Source organism: Leucoraja erinacea, unplaced genomic scaffold (assembly GCF_028641065.1).
Source record: "Leucoraja erinacea ecotype New England unplaced genomic scaffold, Leri_hhj_1 Leri_226S, whole genome shotgun sequence".
NCBI lineage: Eukaryota > Metazoa > Chordata > Chondrichthyes > Rajiformes > Rajidae > Leucoraja > Leucoraja erinaceus.
In genome coordinates this window covers 179,994-194,667 of record NW_026576127.1, presented here as the reverse complement: position 1 = coordinate 194,667, position 14,674 = coordinate 179,994, and the positions used below count along the sequence as shown (strand labels likewise).

Genomic DNA, 14,674 nt, shown 5'->3' with positions numbered 1-14,674 from the left:
AGTTAAAGATGCATCTCCCTCGTTCACTCTCCACTGCGCTTACAACCCCAGACTCGTTCCCACTGAGTCATTCCGGGCAGGACAGCACGAGGTTCCTTCCCCACCCCCACCGCGCAGCCTCTCCTTGCATCCAGACAGTGAACGGCAGCCAAGCCTGACATCAGCCCACCGCAACTTCCTCCCTTGCCTCATCCTCTCTCCCGCAGCGCCCTCTGACTCACCATTCATTGCTTCCCCCTGTGTTAAACGTTTCGTACATCAATGATTTGGATGAAGGGATTCAAAGTAACATTAGCAAATTTGCAGATGACACAAAGCTGGGTGGCATTGTGAACTGTGAGGCGGATGCTATGAGAATGCAGGGTGACTTGGACAGGTTGGGGGAGTGGGCAGATGCGTGGCAGATGATGTTTAATGCGGATAAATGTGAGGTTATCCACTTTGGTAGCAAAAACAGGAAGGCAGGTTACTATCTAAATGGCGTCAAGTTGGGAAAAGGGGAAGTACAACGGGATCTGGGGGTCCTTGTACATCAGTCTATGAAAGTAAGCATGCAGGTACAGCAGGCAGTGATGAAAGCGAATGGCATGTGTGCCTTTATAACAAGAGGAGTTGAATAAAGGAGGTCCTTCTGCAGTTGTACAGAGCCCTAGTGAGATCACACCTGCAGTATTGTGTGCAGTTTTGGTCCCCTAATTTGAGGAAGGACATTCTTGCTATTGAGGGAGTGCAGCGTAGGTTAATTCCCAGGATAGCGGGACTGTCATATGCTGAGAGAATGGATCGGCTGGGCTTGTACACTCTGGAGTTTAGAAAGATGAGAGGGCATCTCATTGAAACATATAAGATTATTAAGGGTTGGGATACCCTAGGGGCAGGAAACATGTTCCGGATGTTGGGGGAGTCCAGAACCAGGGGCCACAGTTTAAGAATAAGGGGTAAGCCATTTAGAACGGAGATGAGGAAACACTTTTTCACACAGAGAGTTGTGAGTCTGTGGAATTCTCTGCCTCAGAGGGCGGTGGAGGCAGGTTCTCTGGATGCTTTCAAGAGAGAACTAGATAGGGCTCTTAAAAATAGCGGAGCCAGGGGATATGGGGAGAAGGCAGGAACGGGGTACTGATTGGGGATGATCAGCCATGATCACATTGAATGGCGGTGCTGGCTCGAAGGGTCGAATGGCCTACTTAAGAAGGAACTGCAGATGCTGGAAAATCGAAGGTAGACAAAAATGCTGGAGAAACTCAGCGGGTGAGGCAGCATCTATGGAGCGAAGGAATAGGTGATGTTTCGGGTTGAGACCCTTCTTAAACTAGTTCTATGTTATCTCAGTTTCGCATCCTTAACCTTAGGTACAATTTGCGGAAACTATTTAATTAAAATCCTGTACGTCTTTGGAATGTGGGAGGAAACCAGAGCACCCAGAGAAAACCCACGTGGTCACAGGGAGAATATCCAATCTCCAAAGATAGACACAAAAATCTGGAGTAGCTCCGCAGGAGAGGCAGCATCTCCGAGGAGAAGGAATGGGGGACGTTTCGGGTCGAGCCCCTTCTTCGGACTGGACAAACACCGTACAGACAGCACCCATAGAAACATAGAAATTAGGTGCAGGAGTAGGCCATTCGGCCCTTCAAGCCTGCACCACCATTCAATATGATCATGGCTGATCATCCAACTCAGTATCCCGTACCTGCCTTCTCTCCATACCCCCTGATCCCCTTAGCCACAAGGGCCACATCTAACTCCCTCTTAAATATAGCCAATGAATTGGCCTCAACTACCCTCTGTGGCAGAGAGTTCCAGAGATTCACCACTCTCTGTGTGAAAAAAGTTCTTCTCATCTCGGTTTTAAAGGATTTCCCCCTTATCCTTAAGCTGTGACCCCTTGTCCTGGACTTCCCTAACACCGGGAACAATCTTCCTGCTTCTAGCCTGTCCAACCTCTTAAGAATTTTGTAAGTTTCTATAAGATCCCCTCTCAATCTCCTAAATTCTAGAGAGTATCTATCCAGTCTTTCTTCACCCATGGTCAGGATCAAACCCGGTTCTCTGGTGCTGTAAGGCAGCAACTCTACCGCTGCGCCACCGTGCCTCCCCTTTCAAAGGGTCGATTAAGACAATTCGACAATTACACACACAATCTGGTAGGAAGGTGTGATCATGTGATAGGTGCAGAGTTAGGCCATTCGGCCCATCAAGTCTACTCCGCCAACTTCTTTTTCTTATTCTAATCTTTTTTCAATGTAACAAAAAAAAAAAAATTGTACATAAAATGTATTATGAAAAAATATATTAGGCACTTTGGTGCCATATGACTGTACTTACTTCTAATAAATTAAAATGTTAAAAAAAAGTCTACTCCGCCATTCAATCATATGCTGATCAATCTCTCCCTCCTAACCCCATTCTCCTGCCTTCTCCCCGTAACCCCCGACACCCGTACTAATCAAGAATCTATCCATCTCTACGTTAAGAATACATCCACGGACTTGGCCTCCACAGCCGTCTGTGGCAATGAATTCCACAGATTCACCATCTTATGACAGATTGCTTGAGCCCAGAAAAAGGTTTTCAAATCAGCACTGTATTTTGTTTCATGAATTATTCCTTGCAAACGGGCATAAGTTGTCCGGTTGCTAAACATTTTAATTCTTCTTCCCATTCCTGCACAGATCTTTCTGTCCTTGGGTCTCCTCCATTGTCGGAGTGAGGCTAAACGCACATTGGAGGAACAGCATCTCATATTTCGCTTGGGCAGCTTACAGCCCAGTGGTATGAATATTGATTTCTCTCACTTCAGGTAGCCCCGGCATTCCCTCCCTCTCTCTATCCCTCCCCCCACCCAAGTAGTTTTCACCCAACAAACACCTAACAATGTTTAAGAAAGAACTGCAGATGCTGGAAAAATCGAAGGTAGACAAAAATGCTGGAGAAACTCAGCGAGTGCGGCAGCATCTGTGGAGCGAAGGTTCGGGTCGAGACCCTTCTTCAGACTGATGTGGGGAGGGGAAGAAGAAAGGAAGAGGTGGAGACAGTGGGCTGTGGGAGAGCTGGGAAGGGGAGGGGAAGGAGGGAGAAAGCAGGGACTACCTGAAATTGGAGGTCAATGTTCATACCGCTGGGGTGTAACACTAGCCAGTTTCCTTTATGGTCATTACATTTTTGCATATCTTTCATTTTCTTTGTACTTAAATCTCTCTACATCACCGTCAATATCTCTTGTTTCCCTTATCACCAAACCAGTCTGAAGAAGGGTCTCTCGACCCGAAACGTCACCCATTCCCTCTCTCCAGAGATGCTGCTTGTCCCGCTGAGTTACTCCAGACATTTGGGTCAATGATAAGTTGGCAATAAACTGTGGAAAATGTACCTTCTGTCTGGAAGCCAAGGGCAGTCAGTAGATAAATCTTGTTCCTTCCCTTCTCCCAGAAAGACATTCATTTCCTGCAAGAAAATCAATTGCTTTAAAAATTTTGGATAGGCACAAAAAGCTGGAGTAATTCAGCAGGTCAGGCAGCATATCTGGATTCATCAATCAAACAATCAAAACCTTATTGTCATATAACCATATAACAATTACAGCACGGAAAACAGGCCATCTCGGCCCTTCAAGTCCGTGCCTCTTGTCCCCTTGTGAGGCCATCATTTGTCATTCAGAAATACATCAATAAATGCAAGGTAGACAAAAATGCTGGAGAAACTCAGCGGGTGCAGCAGCATCTATGGAGCGAAGGAAATAGGCCTTTTGATGAGATTTAATAGGAACCAGTGGGGCAACTTTGTTCACACAAAGGGCAGCAGGTGTACAAAACGAGCCGGCCTCCACCGCCACCTCCACTGAGGCAGAGAATTCCACAGACTCACCACTCTCTGTGAGAAAAAGTGTTTCCTCATCCCCGTTCTAAATGGCTTACCCCTTATTCTTAAACTGTGTGTGGCCCCTGGTTCTGGACTCCCCCCAACGTCGGGGACACGTTTCCTGCCTCTCTAGCGTGTCCAAACCCTTAACAATCTTATATGTTTCAATGAGATGCCCTCTCATCCTTCTAAACTCCACAGAGTGTACAAGCCAAGCTGCTCCATTCTCTCAGCATATGACAGTCCCGCCATCCCGGGAATTAACCTTGTGAACCTACGCTGCACTCCCTCAATAGCAAGAATGTCCCTTCCTCAAATTAGGGGACCAAAACTATTCCATCGATACCGCAAGCCTCCTTTGCCGAGTAATATCCCTCTACTCCGGGTCAGCCAACCGCCTGCACTTTGTAAAGATTTGTGAGGGTTTTTGTCGAGGAAAGTGTTTCCACTGGCAGCCCAGTCCATAATCAGAGAACGAGGCTTTCCGATATTTGGCAGACGGATTCAAAGCCAGACAAAGTGAACTTTTTTGTGTATAAAAGTTGTGGCCTGGAAATGCTTTCTTTGTGGAGTTGGCAGAAACAGGTTCAGTAGGAACTCTCCGAGAAGAGAACTGGACGAGTAATAAAAAGATTGAGGGGAAGAGAATAGGGTTTCATCCTAGTGGTTGAGAAGGAGAGTGGGGGGTGAGGAGACATTTCTTGAGCCGGGATGGGGGGGGGTGAATCAGTGGAACTCATCAGCGAAGGCCACGTCATTGAGTATTTTAGACAATAGACAATAGGTGCAGGAGTAGGCCATTTGGCCCTTCGAGCCAGCAGTCACGGTGGAGCAGCGGTAGAGTTGCAGCCTGACAGCACTTGCACAGACCCGGGTTCGATCCCGTCTGTACGGAGTTTGTACATTCTCGCCGTGACCCTTCCTGGGTTTTCTCCAAGACATGACAATGGACAATAGACAATAGGTGCAGGAGTAGAGGCCATTCAGCCCTTCGAGCCAGCGCCGCCATTCAATGTGATCATGGCTGATCATCCCCAATCAGTACCCCGTTCCTGCCTTCTCCCCATATCCCCTGACTCCGCTATCTTTAAGAGCCCTATCTAGTTCTCTCTTGAAAGAATCTACCAATTTCACCCAAAAATACCCAATGACGCAGTCTTCTGGAAGCTTTTACAGCGATGATATGGAGACGTAGAACAGCTATGATGGGCCGATTGGACTCAGTGGCGCAGCGGTACAGTTGCCGCCTCACAGCGCCAGAGACCCGGGTTCGATCCCGACTATGGGTGCTGTCTGTATGGAGTTTGCATGTTCTCCCCGTGAATCTGCCTGGGTTTTCTCCAAGATCTTTGGTTTCCGCCCAAATTTAGTGTGTGTGTGTGTGTGTGTGCGTGTGCGTGTGCGTGTGTGTCTGTGTGTGTGTGTGTGTGTGTGTGTGTGTGTGTGTGTGTGTCTGTGTGTGTGTGTGTGTGTGTGTGTGTGTGTGTGTGTGTGTCTGTGTGTGTGTGTGTCTGTGTGTGTGTGTGTGTGTGTGTGTGTCTGTGTGTGTCTGTGTCTGTGTGTGTGTGTGTGTGTGTGTGTGTATGCGTGTGTGTGTGTGTGTGCGTGTGTGTGTCTGTGTGTGTGTGTGTGTGTGTGTGTGTGTGTGTGTGTGTGTGTGTCTGCGTGTGTGTGTGTGTGTGTGCGTGTGTGTGTGTCTGTGTGTGTGTGTGTGCGTGTGTGTGTGTCTGTGTGCGTGTGTGTGTGTCTGTGTGTGGTGTGTGTGCGGGTGTTTGTGTGTGTCTGTGTGGTGTGTGTGTGTGTGTGTGTGTGTGTGTGTGTGTGTGTGTGTGTGTGTGTGTATGCGCGTGTGTGTGTGTGTGTGTGTGTCTGTGTCTGTGTCTGTGTGTGTGTGTGTGTACACGCGCGTGGATCACAGGTCGGCAAGACTCGCGGGGCCGAAGGGCCTGTTTCCGCCCTGTGTCTCTGAACTAAACTAAACTGGAGTAGCTGGCGGGAGGGGAAGGCAGAGTTAAAATCAACGCTATCCTGACAGGAAAGGCTGCTTGCCACAGAATCCTGTTTCTAAAGACACTCTAAGCCTCACCTCGCAGCCGCGGGTCATTTAAGGATACGGTTCTTGGCCGAGCTCCTGGAATCACAAGGGCCTCTTGTCAAGAATCCGGCTCATGGGCCAAAAAAGCAGAATAACATCTTGATGGAAGCTTTTCCAACCAGCGTGCTGTTAACAATCCCGCCCTCCCTAATCTACAGATTATTACCTGGAATTTACCATTGGCAAATCAGATGCACTTCGGAAAAAAAACCTCCTCTAGCACTGAGTCTCGCTGAAGTGAACAAGGGGAAATAATTTGTTCTAACTCCCTGGTGTAGCGGGCGGGGGGGGGGGGGGGGGATGATCCAACGCCTTTGGGTCAAGGGATCTGGGCTCAAGTATTGCCGGCTGCACCTCTGCCCAATACTGTGGTCAACGCAGCTATATCGCGGGTGCTGCTGACACAGAGATACGTAACGCGGGGGAAACAGGCCATTCGGCCCACTGAGTCCGTGCCAACCAGCGATCTCCTACACACACGCAGTTGCCAATTTTCAGAACTCAATTCACCTGCAAACCCCGAACGTCTTTGGCTTGTGGGAGGCACCCGGAGAAAACCCACGCAGGTCACGGGGAGAACGTACAAACTCCGTACAGACAGCGCCCGTGGTCGGGATCGAACCCGGGTCTCCGGCGCTGTGAGGCAGCGACTCTACCGCTGCGCCACCGTGCCACTTGACAAGACATTAACACAGGTGCACAACGTTTATCAAGGTGCAGTTGGCATAGAAGATTACAGCACGGGCACGGGCCATTCAGCCCACAATGTCTGTACTGACCATGCTGACAATTTGCTGCACATTGTACATATTCTCCGTTCTCTGCCTGTTAAAATGTCTGCCTAAACGTCTCTTAGAAGTCGGCAAGATGGTGGCCAACCCAGGCGACTATTTGTGTGCGAGTCGCAGAAGCAGAACTACAAATACATATTACAATCGCTCCACACTCTTACATCTTAGTTTAGAGGTATAGCACGGAAACAGGCCCTTCGGCCCACCGAGTCTGCACTGACCCGCGATCCTCGCACATTAACACTGACACAGACACAGACACACACACACACGCACATATACATACGCACGCACATATACACACGCACACACATATACAGATAGACACACACAGATACACACGCACGCACATATACGCACGCACATATACACACACACACACGCATATACACACACACGCACATATACACACACACACACGCACATATACACATGCACACATATACAGATAGACACACACAGATACACACGCACGCACATATACACACGCACATATACACACACACACGCACATATACACACACACACACATATACACACGCACACACATATACACACACACACACATATACACACACACACACACACACACACGCACATATATACACACACACGCACATATACACACACACACACACATATAACACACACGCATATACACACACGCACATATACACACACACACACACACACACATGCACACATATACAGATAGACACACACAGATACACACACACGCACATACACACGCACATACACGCACACATACACGCACACACATATACACACACACAGATACACAGAGAGAGAGAGACACACACACACACGGGACAATTTTAACACATATACCGAAGCCAATGAATTACCTACAAACCTGTACGTCTTTGGACTGAGGGAGGAAACCGAAGATCATGGAGGAAACCCACGCGGGTCACAGGGAGAACGTGCAAACTCCGTATAGACAGCAGCTGTAGTCGGGACCGAACCCGTGTCTCCAGTGCTGCAAACTCTACCACTGCGCCACCGTGCCGTATTCCTGCAGCCAAAATATTTCTTACTAACTATGAATCTTCTTCAACTCCTCTCAGACTCTGTCCTTACTTTGACTATCGGCCACCTGAAGACCAGCCACGTCGAATCCTGTTAGGGCGAGATCCAGCGCGCCTCATTAGCGACCCCCCCAGGCTATCCTTGCTCGATCCTTGCTGGCCTTACCTTGCACTATTCCCACGAGAGCAACAGATCGGGCAGATGCACAGAGTCTCTTGCCCAACCTGTCCCACTAGCCGATATCAGTGTCGCCAAAAGAATTTGAACAAAAAAAAGTTTAGACACTTGAAAAAACACCGCACGCCAATACGTCATCACGCAGCGCCACGCCGCGAATTTTACGGTGACCTGATATGCCGGTCGGTCAATGATGCTGGCAGTCTCCGAAAATATCGCCAAGTGGGACAAGCTCTTAAGGGAATCAGAGGACCAGAGGTTCAAGGTGAAGGGGAAAAGATTTCATAGGAATTTGAAGGGTAACTTTTCCACACAAAGGGGTGGTGGGTGTATGGAACAAGCTGCCAGAGGAGGTAGTTGGGCAGCGGTGGGCGGTGCGACTCACGCCAGCAGCGGCCTCTGCAGTCTGTCCGCGTTTTATTATTTTTTGTCTATGTTTTTATGTAGTTTTTGTTATTTTTTGTTGGGGGGTGTGTGTGTGGGGGGGGGGGGGGGGGGGGGGGGGGGGTGGGGTAGGAGGGAAACTTTTAAAATCTCTCCCTGCACGGTAGACCCGACCTTTTCTCGTCGGGTTTCCGTTATCGTTGGGGCTGCAACGAGGAGCGGCCTCCAACAGGAAGAGACCGGGGACTCTGGTGCCGACGACTCACCGTCGCCGTCGCGGGGCTGGCCGAGTCCGGAGCGGGTGGAGCGGTGGAGGAGCGCTGCTGCTGCTGCCGCTGCTGCTGCTGCGGCCCGACCGGAGAGTCGGAGGCTTCAACGGCAGGTCTGTGGACGGCGGCACCGGGAGCCCGCGGGTCCCTGGAGGGAGACCGCTTTTCAGGGCTCTCGCAACGGCGACTTCCCCCGCCCGAGTTGCGGTTGTTGAAGAGCTCCTGGAGCGGGGCCTGACATCACCGCCCCGCGCGGCTTGGAATGGCCGCGGGACTCTGCGAGCGCACGCCGGGGGCTCTAACACCAAGACCCGGTGTGCGACCTCGCACCACCCGGCGTGGCTTTAATGGCCGCGGGACAATCGCCATCGCCAGCCGGGGGCTTTGACTTTGACTCTGACATCGGGGGGGGGGGGGGGGGGGAAAAGAGTGCAGTGGAGAGATAAGTTTATTTGGCCTTCCATCACAGCAATGTGATGGATGTTTATGTTAATTATGTTGTGTCTTGGGTCTATTTGTTTGAAATGTATGGCTGCAGAAACGGCATTTCGTTTGGACCTCAAGGGGTCCAAATGACAATTAAATGTATCTTGTATCTTGTATCTTGTAGTTGAGGCTGGGACTACCCCAACTTTTAAGAAACAGTTGGACAGGTACATGGATAGAACAGGTTTGGAGGGATATGGACCAAGCGGAGGCAGATGGGACTAGTGTAGATGGGACATGTTGGCCAGTGTGAGCAAGTTGGGCCGAAGGGCCTGTTTCCACGCTGTATCATTCTATGACTCTATAAACCTTCGTACAAGCGACAATAGACTAAGCTAAACGTTGCTACGACATCTGCTTCCAGAACCTTCCATGGCAGCGCATTCTGGGCACGTACCCACCCCCCTCCCACACCATCCTAGACCGTGAGAAATTTCAGAGAATTGTGAAAGTTCGGCATGTCCCCGACAACTCTCACCAACTTCTACAGATGAGCCGTGGAAAGCATTTTATCGGGATGCATCCCGGCTTGGTTTGGGAACAGCTCCATCCAAGACCGCAGTAAATTGTAGAGAATTGTGGACGCAGCCCAGACCATCACACAGACCGACCTCCCTTCCATTGACCCCATCTGCACCTCACGCTGCCTCGGCAAGGCCAGCAGCATCATCAAGGACCAGTCCCACCCCGGCCACTCCCTCTTCTCCCCTCTCCCATCGGGCAAGAGGCACAGAAGCGTGAAAACAAACGCACACCTCCAGATTCAGGGACAGTTTCTTGCTAGCTGTTATAGACAATAGACAATAGGTGCAGGAGTAGGACATTGGGCCCTTTGAGCCAGCACCGCCATTCAATGTGATCATGGCTGATCATCCCCAATCAGTACCCCATTCCTGCCTTCTCCGCATATCCCCCGAGTCCGCTATTTTTAAGAGCCCTATCTAGCTCTCTCTTGAAAGCATCCAGAGAACCTGCCTCCACCGCCCTCTGAGGCAGAGAATTCCACAGACTAACCACTCTCTGAGAGAAAAAGTGTTTCCTCGTGTCCGTTCTAAATGGCTTGCCCCTTATTCTTAAACTGTGTGGCCCCTGGTTCTGGACTCCCCCAACATCGGGAACATGTTTCCTGCCTCTGGCGTGTCCAGGCCCTTAATAATCTTATATGTTTATATATATCCTTCTAAACTCCAGAGTGTACAAGCCCAGCCGCTCCATTCTCTCAGCATATGACAGTCCCGCCATCCCGGGAATTAACCTTGTAAACTTACGTTATCAGGCAACTGAACCGTCCTCTCACCAACCAGAGAGAGGTCCTGAATTACTATCTGAAGGAGTCTGAAGAAGGGTCTCGACCCGAAACGTCACGTATTCCATTTCTCCAGAGTTGCTGTCTGACCCGCTGAGTTACTCCAGCTTTTTGTGTCTGTCTACTATCCACCTCACTGGAGACCCTCGGACTATCAATAATCGGACATTATCTTGCACTAAACGTTATTCCTTTTATCTAGTACATGTACACTAACCATATAACAATTACAGCACGGAAACAGGCCATCTCGGCCCTACAAGTCCGTGCCAAACAACTTTTTTCCCTTAGTCCCACCTGCCTGCACTCATACCATAACCCTCCATTCCCTTCTCATCCATATGCCTATCCAATTTATTTTTAAATGATACCAACAAACCTGCCTCCACCACTTCCACTGGAAGCTCATTCCACACCGCTACCACTCTCTGAGTAAAGAAGTTCCCCCTCATGTTACCCCTAAACTTCTGTCCCTTAATTCTGAAGTCATGTCCTCTTGTTTGAATCTTCCCTACTCTCAAAGGGAAAAGCTTGTCCACATCATGGGCTTGTACACTCTGGAGTTTAGAAGGATGAGAGGATATCTCATTAAAACATATAAGATTATTAAGGGCTTGGACACGCCAGAGGCAGGAAACATGTTCCCGTGTTGGGGGGAGTCCAGAACCAGGGGCCACACAGTTAAGAAAAAGGGGTAAGCTTGTACACTGTGGGAGGCTCGATTGTAATCATATACAGTCTTTCCGCTGACTGGTTAGCACGCAACAAAAAGCTTTTCACTGTACCTCGGTACACGTGACAATAAACTAAACTGAACTAATTCTTCTTTAAACTCCCTCCTTTCACCTTTAAGCATTTAGCAATTCCACCTCGATATTTCTGACAGTCCACTCTATCTTTTCCTCTCATATTTTGGGTGGTCACGGTGGCGCAGCGGTAGAGTCGCTGCCTTACAGTGAATGCAGCGCCGGAGACCCGGGTTCGATCCCGACTACGGGCGCTGTCTGTACGGAGTTCGCACGTTCTCCCCGTGACCTGCGTGGGTTCTCTCCGGGTGCTCCGGTTTCCTCCCACACTCCAAAGACGTGCAGGTTTGTAGGTTAATTGGCTTGGTAAATGCAAAAATTGTCCCTAGTGGGTGTAGGATAGTGTTAGTGCGCGGGGATCGCTGGTCGGCACGGACCCGGTGGGCCGAAGGGCCTGTTTCCGCGCTGTATCTCTAAACTAAACTAAACTTTACATACTTCTCTTGGGTCACTCCACAGCCTCCATCATTCCAGAGAAAACGGTTCCAAGTCTGAACAAAAGTACACAAAGTGCTGGAGTAACTCAGAGTCAAGCTGATTCTGAAGAAGGGTCCCGACCTAAAACGTCACCTATCCATGTTCTCCACAGATGCTGGCTGACCCGCTGAGTTACTCCAGCACTCTGTGACCGTCTATGGTTTAAACCTGCACCTGCAGTTCCTTCCTGCATCTGGAGGTTAACGGACAAAAGTGCTGGAGGAACTCAGCGGGTCAGGCAGCATCTGTGGAGCGAAGGAAATAGGCAACGTTTCGGGACGAAACCCTGAAGGAAATAGGCAACGTTTCGGGCCGAAACCCGGAAGGGTTTCGGACCAAAACGTTGCCTATTTCCTTCGCTCCATAGATGCTGCCGCACCCGCTGAGTTACTCCAGCACTCTGTGAAACGTCACCTATCCATGTTCTCCACAGATGCTGCCTGACCCGCTGAGTTACTCCAGCACTTTGTGTCTTTTTTTGTACTCCAGCATCTGCAGTTCCTTGTTTCTCCACACTTGACCAACCAAGATCCTCTAATCCAGACAGCATCCTGATAAACCTCTCCTGCACCTTCTCCAAAGCCTTTAGTTTACACCCCAGCGGTGTGAACATTGACTTCTCCAATTTCAGGTAGTCCCTGCTGTCTCCCTCCTTCCCCTCCCCTTCCCAGCTCTCCCACAGCCCACTGTCTCCGCCTCTTCCTTAATTCTTCCCGCCCCATTCCCCGACCCCCACATCAGCCTGAAGAAGAGTCTCGACCCAAAGCGTCGCCTATTCCTTCGCTCCGTAGATGCTGCCTCACCCGCTGAGTTTCTCCAGCATTTTTGTCCACCTTCGATTTTTCCAGCATCTGCAGTTCCTTCTTAAACAACTCCACAACCTTTATATACTGAGGCAACCAGAACTGTACAAAATATTCAAAAGATGCCTCTAAAGTCTCAACTGCAATCCATTGAAAAAAACTGCATCTGCAGTTCTTTGTTTCTATATTTTAACTGCAGGTGCTGGTGTGCCAAGAAAAGACAGAGTGCTGGAGTAACTCTGCGGGTCAGGCAGCATCTGTGGAGAACATGGATAGGTGACGTTTCACAGAGTGCTGGAGTAACTCAGCGGGTCAGGCAGCATCTGTGGAGAACATGGATAGGTGACGTTTCACAGAGTGCTGGAGTAACTCAGCGGGTGTAGCAGCATCTATGGAGCTAAGGAAATAGGCAACGTTTCGGGCCAAAACCCTTCCGGGTTTCGGCCCGAAACGTTGCCTATTTCCAGAAGGGTTTCGGCCCGAAACATTGCCTATTTCCTTAGCTCCATAGATGCTGCTGCACCATAACTCAGCGGGTCAGGCAGCATCTGTGGAGAACATGGATAGGTGACGTTTCACAGAGTGCTGGAGTAACTCAGCGGGTCAGGCAGCATCTGTGGAGAACATGGATAGGTGACGTTTCACAGAGTGCTGGAGTAACTCAGCGGGTCAGGCAGCATCTGTGGAGAACATGGATAGGTGACGTTTCAGGTCGGGAACCTGCTTCAAACTGGATCATGTACCAAATGCCACCTTCACCACTCTTTCTGCCATTAGTTTAGTTTAGTTTAGTTTAGAGATACAGCGCAGAAACAGGCCCTTCGGCCCACCGACTCCGCACTGGCCAGCGATCCCCACACATCAACACTACCCTACACACACACACACTAGGGACAATTTTTTTTTTTTTACATTCACACCAAGCCAATCCACCTACAAAGCTGTACGTCTTTAGAGTGTGGGAGGAAACTAAAGATCTCGGAGAAAACCCACGCGGGTCACGGGGAGAACGTATAAAGTTCGTACAGACAGCACCCGTGGTCGGGATCGAACCGTGGGCCTCCGGCGCTGTGAGGCAGCGACTCTACCGCTGCGCCACACTGCAGGCCACGTGGGACAGGATTGCGGAATAGGATCGCCCCGCAAAATGTCCATCTTTTAAAAAGGGAAAGGTTTACGATTCTCGGCATTGAAAGGTCTGTCGGGTGAAGTCTTGCTCCCAGCACAAGGGCATGCTGTTAGTGAATAGTATGGAGCACAACACAAGCGGAGGCTTCATGGGTTTAGAGTGCATCACTGCTCTGTGTGTTGACTTTGGACACGTGCCAGCACGGGCGGGTTGCTGGGGCCTCACTGCAGCCTCTCTGTATCCCCCAGGGGCCGACTGTAAATGTGACCTTGCACAGCGCGGGATGCAAGGGGAACGCAACAGATCCACCCGCAAAACTTCCCCCCCCCCCCCTCCCTCAAGCCAGAAGACCCAAGCTCAGCTAGCAACCAGCTTACTGGCAATGGGGGGCAGGCTGTTGGGATTGGAGTGTGTGTGTGTGCGTGTGCAAGTGTGTGTGTGTGTGTGTGTGTGTGTGTGTGTGTGTGTGTGTGTATGTGTGAGAGAGAGTGTGTGTGGGTGAGAGTGTGTGTGTATGTGTTTATACATGTGCGTGTGTGTGTGTGTGTGTATGAGTGAGTGTGTGTTTAGACATGTGTGTGTGTGTGTGTGTGTGTGTGTGTGTATGAGTGAGAGCGTGTGCGAGTGTGTGCGCACGTGACTGTGCACTGTAGGTCCGTGTGAGTGTGTATGTATGTGAGTGTGTGTATACATGTGTGTGTCTACGTAAGTGTGTGAGTGAGTGTGTGTGTGCACATGTGTGTGTCCATGTATGTGTGTGTGTGTGTGCGCGCGAGTATGAGTGTGAATACATATGTGTGCGTGAGTATGTGTGTGCGTGCATATATACGTCTGTGTGTGTGTGTACATACGTGTGTCAATATGTGTACGTGAGGGTGTATACACGTGTCAGTGTGTGTATGTGCACTTGTGTGCATGTGTACATGTGCTTGCGTGTGTGTGCGCGTGTGTACAGCTGTGTCAGTGGTGTGTGTGCACCCGTTCTCTTCTCACCCCCTCCCCCACTCCCCTCAGCCCACCTCCCTGCCCCAACCTCGAGG

At 50.1% G+C, this 14,674-nt stretch overlaps 1 long non-coding RNA gene across 2 annotated transcripts in view; it reads right to left on the bottom strand.

Annotated features, from left to right (window-relative positions):
* Nucleotides 1-2,051: 2,051 nt before the first annotated feature.
* LOC129716395 (uncharacterized) overlaps nt 2,052-14,674 on the bottom strand; it is a 106,787-nt gene continuing 94,164 nt past the window's right edge. For both annotated transcript variants that reach the window (XR_008726629.1, XR_008726630.1), the window contains one exon: nt 2,052-3,447. This is a non-coding gene — a long non-coding RNA (uncharacterized LOC129716395). The remainder of the gene's footprint in view (nt 3,448-14,674) is intronic.